The 17,897-nt window shown below is 39.3% G+C and overlaps 1 protein-coding gene across 16 annotated transcripts in view; it reads right to left on the reverse strand.

The window, feature by feature from the left end:
- SLC44A3 (solute carrier family 44 member 3) overlaps positions 1 to 17,897 on the reverse strand; it is a 155,230-nt gene that overhangs the window by 95,771 nt on the left and 41,562 nt on the right. For 7 of the 16 annotated variants that reach the window (XM_089515687.1, XM_089515676.1, XM_089515671.1 and 4 more), the window contains 4 exons: positions 14,933 to 15,045; positions 13,656 to 13,704; positions 6,198 to 7,855; positions 3,074 to 3,183 (listed from right to left, as the gene is read on the reverse strand). The gene's annotated coding sequence lies outside the window, so the exon portion shown is untranslated. The other 9 variants (XM_089515683.1, XM_089515684.1, XM_089515674.1 and 6 more) reach the window with 8 other exon arrangements.

Genomic DNA, 17,897 nt, shown 5'->3' on the forward strand with positions numbered 1-17,897 from the left:
TGGCGCCCCTTCCGCAATGCAGAAAGGAGCTGCTTTCTGTGGCTCCTTTTTGCACTGCAGAAAGGCCAGATCAAAGCCATGGTGTGTGGTTGATGTGGCCCTGATCTGGCAAAGGAAGAGGAGGCTGCAGGCTGCCCCTTAAGAGTGGTCTGTATTGCCCCCCCCCAAGTGAATACGTAAGCCTCCTGAAAAGTATTTTCAAATTGTAGCAATAATCAATTAAGCCTAGCAAAATTTTAGCAAACTGCTCTCTCCAAGGTGACCAGTAGATTTTCACATAGCTGTTTCTTCTTGCCTGGAGCTAAGATGAGCCTTCCCACCTTCCCCCACTCCCCCAAAAGCCCAAGAGCATTTGTGCCCTTGTCTCCTGCCTGGAGATGAAAACTGGAAGCTCAGACCCTGAGATCAGGCAACCCTACTTCACAGAGGCGACTTGCCAGCACCATCTTTCTATTTTCCCATATCTTTTTATCTGCCCTAGTCTAAAACTGTTATCACTCTTCTGATTGCTTTTATGCTGTATTATATTTTTGTTGTTGTTGTGATTTAATTTTAAATTGTTTTATTTCTTGTGAGATGCATTGAGACCCCTGTAAATACTGTGAATTAATAAAAATAGCCTACATTGTGTGTGTGTTGTGTTTTTTTTAAAAAAAGAGGATGTGATCTCTGCCTTTACAGCAGTAACCTGTGAAGGGTCCATAAGGTGACAAAGATAAAAGGCATGCTAATCTGTTCCAGCACTTACAACACGCCAACATGCAGCATGCTCAGCCAGACAGTCATGGTGATGCCAAAAGTGGAAAGTAGTCAGCAAGCAAAGGACAAAGCCCTTTTTAGTCCCAGCTATATTTCAGAGGAAGGAACTGGAAAAACCGCATCTGAGCATTCCTTGCGCCTAAGAAAACCCTATTAAATTAATGGGGTTGCCATAAGTCAACAGGCAACTTGAAGGCACATACATATACATAAATAACCAAATAACCAAGCTCATAGCATGATCCTGTTGGGCACATGAATGGGACAGGGCTGCGTGTATCAGGTGTAACCATGGCTGGTTTATACATTCAGCAAAATCAAAGAGTAAAAGCTTCTTCTGGAGCGAATTTCCACCCAAAATGCTTGGTGTGGGCATTCCTTCAGACTTGCGACCAGCTACTTACACATTACAGTGATGATGCACATCTTCAGCTATTCTGTGGCCACTTCCCAAGAAACAAGGAACAGCAGTGTGGGGAGAAGTTCTCATGGTTGTTGCTCAGGCTTGGAACTCTGGGGGACTTTCCATGGTTTGAAATTGAAGCCAAATCATAAAAGAGCCAAACCTCAAATGGCAGGTTCCACAGTCGCCACTGAATGCTTTTAAAACCACCCCCAAATTGCCTACACCTCTCTTTCAGACACATATATTCTTTCTCTCTTTCTCTCTCCCTCCCCTCCCTGAGAGTTGTTCAGAAGCCGGGACAATAATCAAATACACATGGGACCAAACACAATTTATGTCACACAAGGAAGCATAGTAATTCCAGTAGACTTGCAGAATGTGGATGATATCCATATAATTTCTCAAAATAAAGGATAAACATTCAAGTGACTTGATGGTGGGCCAGTGTTTCAAAGTTCACCTTTTAGCTCTGGCATATTGAAAGACATTGCATATCAGGCCAAGATGGACCTCTGAGCAGACATGCACTACTTGTGGGCTAGCCTGGTCTGGTTCAATTCACATTGTAAGGGAGTGATTCACATGCCTCCTACTCTGTTGTAGCTCTCCTGAAGTCTGTTGTAAATACATCTCCCCCTCAGATTTCTGTGGGAGTGTCCTGTGCAAACCAAATTCTCAGGACAACATGTTCCATTCAGCATGTGTTTTGAGGAGGTGTGGTTTGGCTAGGTTAACATATGATGTCCTCCAGATGTGAACATTTCCATTATTCAGCCTTCTCCCTGGATACAATGTCGACTCATCCTCTGAGCTGCTATTATATGAGTCTCTCCATTCAAGTGGGGTTATAAATAAACTAACAGCTACTAAAAATATTTCCAACAATGGCAGAGGATGACGGCTGCTGCTTTCCAAGAATGTACCAGACTAGTGTAACAATTTTGAGAGGGGTAGCTATGATAGTCTCTAAAACTCAAATGACGAGACTAAATATTTGTATGGAAATCAGTAAATACAAATTGCAGCAAGTTGTGCCTCAGTTATAAAGTCAGTAGAGTGTCAGGCAGAGTGTTGGATTTTAATTGGAGACAATGAGTTCCAGTCTGATCATTGCTCAGCCATGACGTTTGATACATAGTGACTTGTCTAATTCGCTGTTTCTCAGGTTAACCCATTTTACATGAAATGTTATAGCATGCTGCCCTGATATCCCTAGGAGGATGTGGAAATGATATATATGTGAACATGATTAATTTATGCATTTTCACATTTTGTTGTTGATGTGTGTCTTCAATTCATTTCTGAATTATGGTGACCCTAAGGTAACCCTATCACAGGGTTTGCTTGGCACAATTTGTTCGGTGTCTGTGTGTGCCTTTGCCTGCCTCTGAGGCGGAGAGAGTGGGACTTGCACAAGGTCACCCAGTGAGTTTCCATGGCCAAATGGAGATTCTAACCCTGATCTCCAGAGAACCATGCTGGCTCCTACATTTTCACACTGCAGATATGGAAACAAGTAGGTGACACTCACTGCTAATGGGAGAAAAAATAAATACTATTTCAGCCTTCCATCCCAGCAATGAGTGAATGGCCCAACAGGACCATAATAAGAAATGGGCCACCTAGGTTTGGAGTGATAATGCTGGGGGGAAGTAAGTGGTACCTAGAAATTTCCTGGCAGCTATTGGTATTTATCTCTTTAATGATTTTTCTCAATAGAGGAGCAATTTTACACTTTCCCTTGTCCAAACATGGCAATGTCCAAACAGAGACTGCGACCTACAGAACACACAGCAGCAGCCAAGCCAAGAGATTTTGAAAGTATAGATGACAGTCTTTTGGTCTTTCTCTGAAAAGGAGAAACCACTAGAACTCTAAATGTAAGTAATATATATTTTTAAAACCCACCTATCTAAATTCCTCCAAATTATATGGCTTGCCTGACAATTACTGTATCTTCATTTCCTTGCCACTCCCTTCTCTGGATTCAGCTGGTTCCAGGACTGGGATTCTTGCTTCTAGATAGGATGGAAAAGAAAAACAAAGGGGAAACTGAATAAAATTGGCATACATTATCCCTATCTTCTGCATCATTAAACCTTTGATGAACAACATTTTTAATAACTATACTATGAATCCTGCCCCACAGGTGGATGAGGGGGATCACAATACTAGATGAAAAAAACACTTAAAATTGATGACTCCAGTTACATTAAAGGCTATAAAATCAAAGGAATGAGTTCATTGTGACTTACTCCAGATCATTATAATAGGACTTAATTATCTAATATAATATATATGAAGAGGAAATAAATAAATAAATAAATAAATAAATAAACAAACAAACAAACAAACTCATAGAGCCCTAGTTTATCTTAAATGGGCTACAAATTAGTTTGCATGTATGTTTTACAAAAATTCCCTTCCCAAAAGATGCTTGGCTTACTTTTTTCTAGAAATTAAGAGCTCCAACGCAAATCAAAATTAGAATCACTGCATGACAGCCAAGGTTTTGCCTTGTACAGTCTGCCTTCCACTAACAAATAGTTGATTCATGACAGGTTAACATTTTCTTCTACTTTAAGAAAGCAAAATTTATGTGATGCTCTAGCAAACAACAAACTTCAAATTATGAAAACTTTGTGAAATTTCTACTAGGAATAGTTATTGAAACTAAATGGACTTTGTTATTAAAATCCTTGTCTCCTTGCTGACTTCACTTCTAACGGGATGCAATTTCCATATAATACGATAGTTATGGTTTTGGATAATTTATTATAAAATTTACACTCCTAGGCATTTTTTGTTTTAACAACCTAATCTGGATACTGATGAGTAAGAGTGGACTGCTCTTGAATTGAATGGGTTTGGGGTCAAAAGTACAGAAACGTTCAAGTTTCCTTTCCAAATAAAATATATAGTTGTTATAAGAGAAAACACAGTGGCAAAATCTCCACATGCTTTAGAGTATTTTATGTGACACATAAAATAATTTCATAAAATAATCCAATAATAATCCCTTCTCCAGATGTTGTGATGTTGACTCATAAACTCTTAGTTTCATTAATAATGATTCATCTTCAGTTCTTGACATGCTTTAGGGCCACAATGGAATTCCTTAAAAGGTAATAATAAAGACCTCTCTTGAAACAAATTAACTTAAGTAAAATTTAACTTAATTTTTCAAATAACAAAAGCTGAACATTATTAATAAGAAACTTTCAGAGTAGCTGGCAATTATAGAATTTGAGTTCATAAGGCAGGAATGACAACAGACATATAGCTTCAGATTCTTATCTAACTTTTTTCTTTTTAGTGGGCCCTTATCTTTATTACACAAACCTTATTAATTAACTATGGAAAAAAGAAAAACAGATGCCACTTGATTCACGACTACCACAAATCTCTTAATTCATCCTCTACTACTGGTAAGAATTGCAATCATGCAGTAATTCTTGTTCCATTTCATCACTTATTACTTTCAGGAACGCAAAGGGATCGTGTAGCACCTTAAGGACTAACATTTTCAGGAATGGCAGTAATGAAAGGAGACATTCTTCTTTTTTAGATTTTAGGGCCAAGATTCTATTGTGTCATACCTCTCACACAACACCTCATAGCATGAACAATTCTCCATTTCCAGTGCTTCCAGGCCTCATTATGGATGTGGATATCTCGTTTTCACAATGACAATTACTACTACTATTTTGACAATAGCAATCCAATATAACTACATGGGCAAGGGCTTCCATTCCACTGACATTCAACTGGATTTCTGCCTAGAATTGCAATACTGAAATCTGCATATTTAAGGCAATGAATCATCATATCAACCACAATATCAGCAACTAAAATATAGAGACAACTACTCAAATTAAAATAATAGACCCAACTACTGTTTTTAAGCTCTAATACTGTATGGTTTTGACATTACCCTGTTATCTTGACTTATAATCAGATAACTACAAGAAGTCCTTGTTCTTCCAAATGTGTTCTTCGAAAGGCTTTCCAAGACTAAAGAGCTGTGGCTTCCCTTTCTATATTTTCACCATCTCTGTGTTTGCAATGACATGCCTAATGGCCCTTACATGAAAATGGGGACATCAAAAGGCAGTACTGAAATGGGATCCCAGTGTTTTGGAACGGATTACATCTAATGGTGACTCACAACCCAACAGTCTCACTTTGATTCACTATCAAAACCACATTATTGTGGTTTGAATAGTTACTGATACCAGACTGCAGGCAAGCATAATGTGCTAACATTTGAAGCAGGTCCTTTACCCACAAAGTGTGACCCTTGCCTTACATATGCATACCAGAGCCTTGAACACTGTTTCAGGTTTACGTTATGCCCTTCCCAACAAATTCTGAATGCACACATACATTTAAATAAGTAGATGTTTACTTTTCACTTTAAAAAAATATAAGGAAAATAGTTCCAAATTAACTCTTGGGATTAAGGATTGGATGTGCCTTAGTAATGACACAGTGCTAGTCAATACATATAGCCTTATCACACAAGAAAAGAAGGTGGAAATGGAGAGTCCTACCTTTATCTGTGCCTTACCGCACGATGTCGTAGCGCTTCAGCTCTCTTCCCATGGGAGATGGTTGTAAAAGCATGTCTTTTGTCAAATGGATTTTTCCAGCTAGACAAAAGATGCACTTTTAAAACTGTCTCCTGCGGGAAGAGAAAGCAAAGTATCTCACAAAACTACAAATCCCAGCACTGAGCCATGGCAGTTAAAGCAGTGTCAAGCTGCATTATTTCTGTAGTGCAGATGCAGCCCTAGAGTCAGTGGGAACCACGAACTTTCCAACTGTTCTGGTTTGGCACAGACAGTCTTGCTTAATCCTATGCTGCCCACTTGTTCAGCTGCTTTTAAATTTCCCAGTTTCTCTCTCCTCCTCCCACTTTCCCCCTTTATTCCTCAGCTTACTTCAGTTGCTGCAAACTGAACTCAAAAGCAGTTTGCTCTGAATTAACTCAGCAGTGGAGAAAGGAAAGGAGAGGAGGGTTGGAATCTACCTTCCTTTTCCTGCAGGCTCAGGAAAAAATAAACTTCTGCGCATTCTCCCAGCTTGTGTGTTCTTTCACATTGCTTGGCCACATGTATCCTGGTTTTCATCTAGGAAATGTTGGAAGATATGGAATCATAAATGTACCATATTTATTTAAAATCTTTGCATTTACCCTATATCATACGATTCCTAGTCAGCTTAGAATAACATCAATTTAAAAGATATAAAATTAAAACAGTAAAAATGATTTACACATTTAAAAAACAAGCATTATTGCCCCCATCAACTTCTGACACAGCCATGGAACAGTTTTGATAGCTTCTCTGCTATGCAGTCACCACCACCATTACCACTTCCAAGATTGGGCTTCTCCGTATGCCCAATAACCTAACGAATGAATGAGTGTGATATTTGTCATGTGGAGCTTTCACAAGGACTCTTTTGCACATCTTTAATGTTTTAAGTTAGTCTTTCCATATAGGTGCTCCACAGATGTGAGGAACTATAGTTCCCATCATCCTGAACTGGTTTACCAGGCTGAGGAAGATTTTAAGCAAATCTATGAAATGTAAAACTGGCATTTTGCTATGGCATCTTGTTTACATTAGCATGCAACTGTGGACTTCCCATTCAATACCTTTTTGTGTATCTTCATGTCATTTCTAACTAATGGCATCCCTAAGGCAAATCTATCATAGGGTTGTATTTTTTGGAAGGGGGGATGTTGTGTGCAAAATTTGTTCAGACAGCATTTGCCATTGTCTTCCTTTGAGGCTGAGAAAGTACAACTTGCCCAAGATCACCCAGTGGGTTTCCATGGCTGAGCAAGGATTCAGACCCTGGTTTCTTGAAGTCCTGCTCCAACATTAAGATGACTACTCAGTCCTGAGGAGGTACTGTTAGCAAAAAATCAAATGTCACATGAATGGACTTCTACAACAGAACTTTCCTCTCCCCTCAACCTTGTATGCAGCTCCCTACGTCCCCCTCAGAATTGACTCCAGTGGGTTTACATGGCCAAGCAGGATTCAAACCCTGGTCTCCAGAGTCATAGTCCAATGCTCAGACCACTACACCACACTGGCTCTCAAAATTCAATGCTACTCCATTATTATTATTATTATTATTATTATTATTATTATTATTATTATGCTTTATTTTTATAGTGCTGTAAATTTACACAGCACTGTACATACAGTCATTTTAATAAGATGGTTCCCTGCCCTCAGGCTTACAATCTAAAAAGACATGACACAAACGGAGTAGGGAATGGTGGTGGAGAAGGGGATCGGGTCCTGGAGTTCATCTCTCCCTCTAAGGACTGGACCAAGGAAGATGGACCGGAGGGAGGGCTCTGCTTCTTAAGGGTAGGTCTGATGGCGTTGGGCCTGCCATTTCACTCCCTCCAAGCTTGCATTTCTCTCCCTGTGGATGATGGTGGATGAAGGGGAGGGCTCTTCTTTCAGGCAAGGAAATAAGAATACTCTTGAATATTATTCTTATGTATGCTCCACAGAACAAGAAAATAATTTTAATTCTCTAGACGAAATATTTCCAATTATTGGTACTTCACTGCATTATTTATTGGGCCTGGCAGCAGAGTCAGAGGGCCTGTCCAACACAGGGAATTGACCAATCACATCTCTCCATTGAGAAGGTGATCTGCTGTGGAAAGAAAAATTTGACAGATTATATGAAAATGTAGGGACCATTTTGTAGTATACAATCTGTACACTATGATTCAGGTTGTGATCCATCCTATGGAATCCTGGGATCTGCAATCCAGGGAGGTGCATATAGAATTCCCTGTTAGATGGCTATACAGCCTCACCAGACTACAAACACCAGGATTTCATGGAATGCAGCATTGACCATTTAAGTGGAATCATTCTACTACAATATAACTGTCCAGTGTAAAAGGGCCTCAGGCTAAACAAGAGTTATGTCTGAAGTGTCTGATAGAAAGAGCGAAGAGATTGGTGTAACACAGTGAGCTGGCACTGATGCTTGTTCTCGTTCACCACAAAGTTATATGTGCCACTTTGATTCTACTTTAATTACCATAGCTGCAGTGGGATCCTAGGATTTTTCATTTGGTTAGGCACCTGAGCTCTCTGGCACAGTATTCTAAATACCTTGAGAAACTACAAATCTCAGGAATCCATAGGATGGAGCTGGGAAATAGGTGTTTTAGGTTGTCTCATACAACATTTAGTTGTGGCACAGCCCTCAATTTTCAGTTAAATCATTTCTCTGCCACACGGCTTAGTGCAGCAGCAGTAGATGGTTTAAAGCCTCAGTTGAAGGGAGTTTGGCCTGCGTGGCAAAAGGAAGGTCCAGGTGGCCATTTGGTTTCCTCATTCCTGTTTGGAGAGAATCCTGCCAGATGCTTGAAGATTTTTAGGGAACATAGTCTTACTCCTACTCCCTCCTACAGGCAGGAAAAGGAGAAATAGATGGCAAGATTTCATCCAGCCCATGTGTGGGTCTATAGTAGTCTTATTTTCTTTTGTGGCAGTGCACAGGTCAGCTCAACAATGAAGCCCAAGCTGAAGCGTAATGCCCCCAGGGTCACAGAAACAGGACCAACAAAGTGATCCTATCCACCTCTCTTTTTTTTCTCCCTCCTTCTCTCCCTTCATTTCTCTTTTCATTCTTCCTCTCTTATTTGCTTTATTAACCTTGGAATTTTGAATTATATTCTTAAATCATAACATAAGTTTGGGTCTGTTTGGTTTTTCTGCTTTCTGATTGGGTATGGTCTATAGTTTGACAGTGGAGCATAAGACTTGTATGTGAAAGGACCAGTCCCTGATATTCTCAGTATTTTTGAAGGGGATTATTAAAAAAAACAACCAGGGGAGATAAAAATTGATGTAGCATGCTAATAGGAGATATATCTGCATGCAAAATGTCTCAGGTCCTTTATTATATGATCTGAGGTAGGGCATGGAACCTGAGAAGGGTGAGGACAAGTTGAAGCTCAAGTCTTGGGCCCAAGATAATCATTTTTCCTTGGAGATTTCATCCTCTTCATAGGATGAAGGTGAATTTGCCTTGAAAACATTGAAGGCCATATGGGCAACTCTGAAGAGGTCGCATGCTGAAGATGTTGCACCAGCCCCAAAGCCCATAGTCTCTTGTAAGATACACATGGCTCATACTAACCATTTTATTAATTATCTCTTTATATAAGATACAAGGCTTCTAGTTTGAGAACGAAGTAGATTATTAAATAAATAGTTATTTCTTGTAGTTTAAGTTCTGTTTAAGTTGTTTATTGGGGGGACTATCTGAGTCTCAGCCACATGCAAATTGGAATACTAAAGAAACATATAAACTAGTCCATATCTGGAACAGTCTTAGAGGTACTGTATAGAGCAACCCAAGGATGGGTTTAGGAGTGGAGAACAGGAACCCAGGGATAATACTGAGTGGAGTGAGTGAAAGGGGCATCACATCTTCATTGTCTATTTTTGTGATAACAATAGCCAGAAATATTTTTATAGTATTGTTCAGGGAAATTTTAATAACTCACTTGCTAATTTTCTCAAACATGGGGAACCCCATTTTCTGATTCACTCTGAATGGCTTTATCGCCCATAGTTTGCAATAGTCAAAGCAAAGCACACGTTAAAATAGACAGACAAAATCTGGAACGTGAACCGGAAACAGACAAAGTACAAAATAGATGTGCCTGTAGAGACAATTTATCCAAATGTGAGTAAGCTTTCCTGTACTTGGGTTTAATATGTCAGTACCTGTACTATTAGTAATAAACAACAGAGAGTGTCAAGAGGAAATCTGGAGTTCACATATGGCACTCATCCATGTAGACGAGACATATGAATGCATCTGAGCCCTTTAAAATGAAATATGAGACAAGAGTAAGGTACATTTACTAGATTTTCTTTTGTAGCAAAACAAATATTGACTGGGGTAAAGGAGGAGAACTAAAAGACACTAGAGACATTGTCTGATCTTTTTATTTCTACCAAGTCAGAATTCAGTGCACCAAGATACAATGTGGCTCAGTTGCAATTTCTTCAGAGGTTTGGATATTATTTCTTCACTTGTGTAAAGACGAATTATCCTTACTGGATAAAGAATAATAATAATACTTTACTTTATCTCCAAGTGAAGTCAACTGGTTTTTCAAAACCATTGTGCCTTCCCATGAAACTGGCCAGATTAACAGCCAGCCTCCACACACTGTTAATATAAAATGCACATGAACAATTTTCGTCATGAATGGTAATGTTGCCAGAATACGTAACACAAACAATAACATGAACAAAAGTACAAAAAATAACATATTCTTCCTTTCACTACTGCTTTGCCTTGGAGAAGACATGGTTGGGCTTTCCAGATCAGATGGGCTTATTCTATCCATAGCAAACTTACATGACTTTTTAGTGCTGGTGAAAGTTACTTTTTTAAACTACTTGGATGAGTCACACACTCTCAGCCCTGGAAAACCCTGGGATAGGTTCACCTTAGGGCCATTGCCATTCAAAAACAGCTTGAAAGCACAAAAGAACGATTAGAATATGTAGCAGAAGCAGGCGATAAAACTTTCAAGGGGAGGAACTGCACTGTAGGAATGTCTGTTTTCATGTGTGCTTTGCTTATATATCTGTAATGGGGATGCGATTCGTCATTAATTTTGTTCTTTAAGGAAGGAACAAGTAATTTTAGCAAGTTTCTTTTTTTCTATGCATTTGCAGTGTGAGGCTTATTATTCACAATATTTCTATGTGGTATTTTTGTGCAAAAAAAAAGCATTTTCTGTGCCGGAAAGAGCTTTTCCAGCACAGAAAATGCTGCTTTCTGTGTTAAAAAAAACACAAGTGTGAATTTTGCTGAGAATAAGTCCTGACCTGCAAAAGTTCTCATTAGGATTTTTCTCATCAGATTTTTCCAGAACTTGAAAAACCTATTTTCCTGAATTTCTTGAATGTTTTCAAATGTTCTTTCCATCCTTAATTCATAAATAAAGAAAATATAAACAGATTGAGGCTGCAGTACTCCTTTATTCAAAGGAACAAGTCATGGTAGCGCTGTCCCTAGAATCTCATACATCTCGGAGAAAGATGGATGGAGCAAGAGGTCACCCAGCAAAACAAAAATGTTCGTAAAAATAAAATACTCATGCATGTGTACTCTGGTGGCCACAGCATTATTTTTAGTATATTGTTTATCACAGGGGTAACCCACAGGTAGCTTGGACAGGCTACATGGGGACTATTCCTTTTTAGGCTGAAAGACAGTGACCAGCCAGAAGCCCACACAGGCTGCATCCACACTGTAGAAATAATCCAGTTTGACAACACTTTAACGGGATCAGTGCTGGGAATTCCAGGAACTGCAGTTTTGTGAGACATTTAGCCTTTTCTGTCAGAGAGCTCTGGTGCCACAACAAACTACAATTTCCAGAAGGCCATAGCATCAGGCCATGGATGCAGCCGCAGTGAAGTTTATGTCTGAAAAGGAATTGGGATCCAGCAATACTGACAATACTGACAGTTGACTCATTATACCATGCTGGCTCATCAGATGAATTCAACATTAACCGTTAGAACAATGTATTTGTGCAATAAATGTTAATTCAGCAAGACTTCTTTTCCAGATTGGACCCAATGGCTCTAACAGACATCGGCTATTCATCAGACCTCCTAAAACACTGGCCTATAAGCTCCATTTCCTAGAAAAGAAAAGCTTTCCTGGTAATGATGATGGCATGTTTACGAAGGCAAACAGGCCCTGTCCTTAGATCATTGGTCACTGTACATTGTTCTAAAAACTCTGGGAAGGAACTGCAGATCCACTGTGGCTTTACAAATATGACTATTTGTACTTGGCATTACAGTTATCTGACTTACAGTCAGCAATTCTGATTCCGATAAGTATTTCCAGGGAATTCTTTTTCTCTGAAAGTCTCCATACATTGATTCTTATACAACTCCCTGGCTTAGCATTTGTCCAATGCATTTCCTATCTCAAGGATTACTGTCATTTTCCATGTCAGTGTATCTATCTATCTATTTATTATAGCTTTCTGGCAGTCAGTGTTCAGTCTCAGCTCTACAGAAAACAGTTTATACATTATTCCATAAACATTACATGAATGTGAAGTTGAAGGCTTTCATGACTGGCATCCATAGCTTTTTGTGGGTTTTCTGGGCTATGTGGCCATGTTCTAGAAGAGCGAAACATCAGGAATAAACTCTTCTAGAACATGGTTACGTAGTCCGGAAAGCCCACAAAAAACTATTACATTCATGGCACATTAATTTCCTAAACCAAAACCTTATTCCAATTTGGTTGCTTGGAACTTATTCATCTTTACTACAGGGGACTAGCTGAATGACAATGCACAAGTGTGATGTTAAAGCTTTCCAATCCAAATGTATATGTCCACTATGTGTATATTTTGTTGGTAAAACTGAAACCGTTTTACCATACACTGTAAACCCTGCAAGAGGGGTCAGACACTGATGCACTTTCTGTTTAGAAAGAAGTACAGTAAGAATCAGAAAGAGGAAATTAGCATGTGTAGTGTCATCATCACTGCCTCAACTTTATGGTAATAAAAATTATTTCCAAGATGTGTTAACTATTTATCAGGAAGCCAGAAGAGAATGGAAACTCTGGCTGTAGTGCCACATAACTGCTTACACTATACATTGAAAGGGTCATGAATTTCAGAATGTGTATTTCCAGAAGATGAGAAGATGAAACGGTTTCTTCCCAGTGTCAATGACAGGGGACAGAGAACCAAGAAAATCCTTCCCCTGTCAGCACTAATGTTTCTCATTAAAAAGGACCATTTTTAAGAGCACTGGATTAACTACTTCCTGTGGAATTTTAACTATTAACATGACCCTTCCCTTTCCCAGTTACAATTATGATGTGACACATGAAAGCATCCATAGGGCAAAATATACAGCTGGCCCTCTGTACTCACAGATTATTTATCCATGGATTAAACCATCCACAGCCTGAAAATATTCCCAAAAATATATAAATTTCAAAAAGCAAACCTTGATTTTGTATTTTATATGAGGGACACCTTTTTACCATGTCATTATATTTGATGGGATTTGAGCCACCAAAGATTTTGGTATCTATGGGGGGGAGTTTTGAAACCAAACCACAGTGGGTACCAAGGGCCTGCTATATTTCTAATAGGGAGCCCTGGTGGTGCAGTACTTAAATGTGAGTACTGCAGCCATAATGTTGTGAGTTCGATTCTAGAGGAGGGCTCCAAGGTCCACTCAAGCTTCGATCCTTTGGTAGGTCAGTAAAATGAGTATCCAGCTTGTTGGGGGCAATTGGCTTACACATTGTAAACTGCTTAGAGACTGCTTAATTCTGTATGAAGTGGTCTTGAAATGTAAATGCTATTGCTATTGATTTTGGAAAATAGATGTGTACCCCAGGAACCTACAAATGTTGTACTTACATCATTCCAGACACTGACAATTCTGGCTAGGGCAGGTGGGAATTGTAGTCTAAAAACAAAGAGGAAAAATATCTTCAGAGCTGCCTCTGCTAAGGTCAGGTATATAATAGCTGGCATTCTCTCCTTGATAAATTTTATAGGTAAAGTGGCAGGTGAGCATAGGCTAGGTAAACACCTGGATACAAAGGCAATGGTCATCCAACCCTCTCCAATCAGTACCAAACCCAGGCTGGAATCTTGTTGGTACACTGCAAGAGCCAAGGCAGAATGGAAACAACTGTGTATACAGCAACCATTAAAAAAAACTAAGAGATTGGAGCAATAGGCTGTTCTTCTGAATCAGCAGATTTTGCCTGCCATCTCTCTGCACAGCCTTCAAAAAAGTGCAACCACTAGCATAGTACACCAGCAAGATTCTAGAGAATATCCAAATGAGATCATCTCTTAGTATTACTGGAAACTAAAGGAGTACGTGTGTCTGTGAATGTTCCTGAACAATCCTGACTCTTGTTGGCTGAATCATCTCTGGTTTTTTTGAAAGAGGATAAATGCATATTTGCATATGTTTTAAACAGCTTGGGAAAAGATGGTGGTGAGGCAGGGTGTCAGACTGTGATGTTGTATATATTCAGGGATAGTCGTATTGGCCACATAGCAATATACAACAAAATACAAAATCCACAAAAGAGTAATACCTTTACCAAAATGCACAAAATACATCATGCAAGCTTTCAAAAATCCTAGTGCCTTCTTCAGGCAAATGTTTAAAAATCATACAGGAGAAGATACGTCATGATGCATTGAGATCCCTCCAGAACGGAACTACAATGGAAACAATATCTGATACAAAATGCAGGCATGTGAATCTAACATTATCATTTTTCTTCTTCTGTATGATTTTTAAAAACATCTTTTACCTGATGAAGAAGCCAGTGGAGCTTTGAAAGCTTGCATGATGTATTTTGTGCATTTTGGTTCAGTACTGCAGCCACAACGTTGTGAGTTTGATCCCAGGGCTCCAAGATTGATTCAGCCACCCATCCTTATGTAGGTCAGTAAAATGAGTACCCAGTTTGTTTGGGGATAATTGGCTTACAGATTGTAAACCGCTTAGAGAGTGCTGAGTTTACTATGAGTTGGTATAGAAATGTAAATGCTATTGTTATAAATGCTGTTGCTATTTGGTTGGTATTGAAGGTATTGCTCTTTTGGGGAAAAGGTAGTGTCATCTCTCACTGCAATAAACAACAATAAATCATAAATAAACCAGGACTGACTATGATGGCTCAGAACTAGTCAGAGAGAAGAGCCGGCCCAGAGCAAACCACAGCCTTCCATGCCTTCTTTTGGAAGATATTCCAGATTCGTCTTCAGACTAGTTGTTTTATTGCTGAAATAGAGAAAAACAGCAGAAGATATGTATTTTAGATGCTTAAAACTTGCTGACCATGCTTATGCATTTATCAATGAGTCCATCTCATGTATGAGTAGTTTTATAAATTGGATTTTGTAATATGTGTATTTTCAGTCTTACATCTAAGTAGGAATGGAAGAGGATAGTTATGGATGTTCTCGCAAACAGGATGCTGTACAATGGCTTGCTGATGGACTAACAATATACTTAAACAACTTGTTGGTGTTGTTCAGTAGGTCTGAAATGCCACCCGACCTCCCACTTTGCACTCCTAGCTTCAGTAGTTAATTTGCTTTTCTTTTACACATGCAGTGCCAAACCAAATTGTACCAAATCATATTAAGTACACCAGTATTTTAGTTATTGGGATCAGACCAAAATTCTTTTGGGAGATGTAACAGGTTATGCCCTTGTTCTTGCAGCTCTCTTGACCACGGAGGTAAATTGGTTTAGACAGAGATTAAGAACTTGAACTTTCTTTTCCTGCCTGTTTACTTCCTCTTTCTTCTACCTATCCCAAAGCATTATAAACAGATTACACATCTGGTTCAGCCAGGGTTACTCCAATAACTGCTCTTTGTTGAACCCAGGGTGATCACATTTTCTGCCATGTGCTTGCTCTCTCTGTCTTAATGGAGGAGGAAGTGCTGAAGCTTGTCTGCCTACTACCTTTACTTTTCCAGAATAGTTCAGCAAGGATCAGGCTGGTCTATCTAAGGAATGGATTTCTCTAACAAGTATTGTTCCTTCTGAGGAAATTAAGAACTATTTTCTGCTTTCACTTCATCCTCCTAAGTGGGCACTTCTGCTGTTGCTGGAGAAAAGGCTCTAAGTACCCTTTCTAACACCATCTAACAAAAATCTCTCTTGCAATCATTTCCCATTGTGCAATGATTTGCCATTCTGTATTTGTATGTAATGAATTGTTTCTCATGTACCAGACAAATGTGACTATTTTATGCCGAGGATGGTTTGTAACATGTTCTGAGCGTAAAATACTTTTTGAAAACACTGAAATTCTGGACCATGCCAACAACGACCATGTCAGGATACACAGGGAAGCCATTGAAATCCACAAACACCTGGACAATTTCAACAGGAAAGAGGAAACCCTTAAAGTAAACAAGGTTTGCCTACCAGTCCTGAAAAATAGCAAGATGAGGACTCAACAAATGCAAATGAGAAACCTCCCAGGGTCAGGGGTTTCTCAGCAGATAATGAACATTAATCAAGCAGACACTAATCCTCTTTTGCAGACCCTCCCACCCAGAGGCCTGCCATTAGCAACAGAACAATATACCTGCAAATCACTCCTGCCTTCCCAGGTCACACAGTATATATACCCAACTCCTTTCCAGGAAAGCATTCTCTGAAGATGTCAGCCACAGATGCTGGCAAAACGTCAGAAAGAAATTCTTCTAGAACATGGCCACATAGCCCGAAAAACCCACAAAAAACTATCAGTAGTTTAAAGCTTCATATATTTAGGAATAAAACAGATTGCCCCTTTGGAGCGATGTGCAGCCGCCCCTTTCCTCGCCATTGTATTCCATGGTAACCACTGGCAGCTCGTGGCTTTCATATCAGTAAATCTGCTCTTTGTTCTAGCCAGTCTTTAAAAGGACTATCCAATGTGCTGAACCTTTTTTTTGGGGGGGGGGGGCGGGGGGGAATAGTTCCATCACTTTAGGTACCTCCATTAAAATTAAGACTATAACATGGAGTGGATTCACCACTCTACTGACATGGAAACCACCAACAATAGTTACTCTTTAATAGTCGGCCTTGGTATCCGCTGGGGGTTTTGGTCCCAAGACCATCCATAGTTACAAAATCCCAGTGGATGCTCAAGTCCCCCTATATACAATGGCATAGTAAAATGCCTTATATAAAATGGCAAAAGCAACGTATTAAAAGTATTTTTCAAGCCATGGATGGTTGAATCTGTGGGTGAAGAATCTGTTGATATGCAGGGCTGCCTGTATAAGTGAATCGGGAGCATGAGTCTTCGAAATCTAAGATTTGCAGGCTGTTGAAAGTGAAAATAAAGTTTTTCAGCATGCCCTTCCCTGCATCTCTCCTTGCTTCCAAACAAGGACCTGTTGCAATGTCACCCAAATAAATTGTTTGTCAATGACAGGGCCACTTTTCTTGCAATTGTGCTCACTTAATTATGTGCCATTAAGCAAGAATTTATCACTGGCAGCATTTGTTGTTACTAATGCCCAAAGCTTGCAAATTCTTGGTAGTGACGCATACACACCCTGGACAGTCTCACGGAGCTTAAGTATTGTGACATAAGCACAGAAAACCTCTCCTATCTAAGACATACTGATATGTGATCTTATCTGTCACTCTCAATAATACCTTCGGTATGGTAATAAGCTCATCATTTTCCCACATTGGTTTCAACATTTTATCATACTGCTTTACTGAGAGTCTAACTAGACACAATTCCATTTGCGCAATTAGCAATTGCATTAACAGCATTTTAAAAAACAAACAGCAAGCACAATGGGTCCCTGGCATGGAGGGAGGGGGCCTTGATTCTTTGCCACTGAGGATTTCCTCCCACAGTATAACTAAACAGATGCAGGAGTCCTCATCTGAATCAGAGCCACAATGAAGCCAAAAGGTTAAAGAGGTTGAATCTTCCTTATCCAAATTGCTTAGGACCATAAGTGTTTTGTATTTTGTATTTTTTTGTATTTTGGAATATTTGCATATACGTGTCAACATGAAATGCATTTATGTTTTGTATACATCTTATACACATAGCATGAAGATAATTTTATACATGCTATTTTAAATAATTTTGTGCATGAACC

The sequence above is a fragment of the Sceloporus occidentalis genome, unplaced genomic scaffold (genome assembly GCF_023333645.1).
Source record: "Sceloporus occidentalis isolate IW3139 unplaced genomic scaffold, rSceOcc1.0.p SCAF_3, whole genome shotgun sequence".
Taxonomy (NCBI): domain Eukaryota; kingdom Metazoa; phylum Chordata; class Lepidosauria; order Squamata; family Phrynosomatidae; genus Sceloporus; species Sceloporus occidentalis.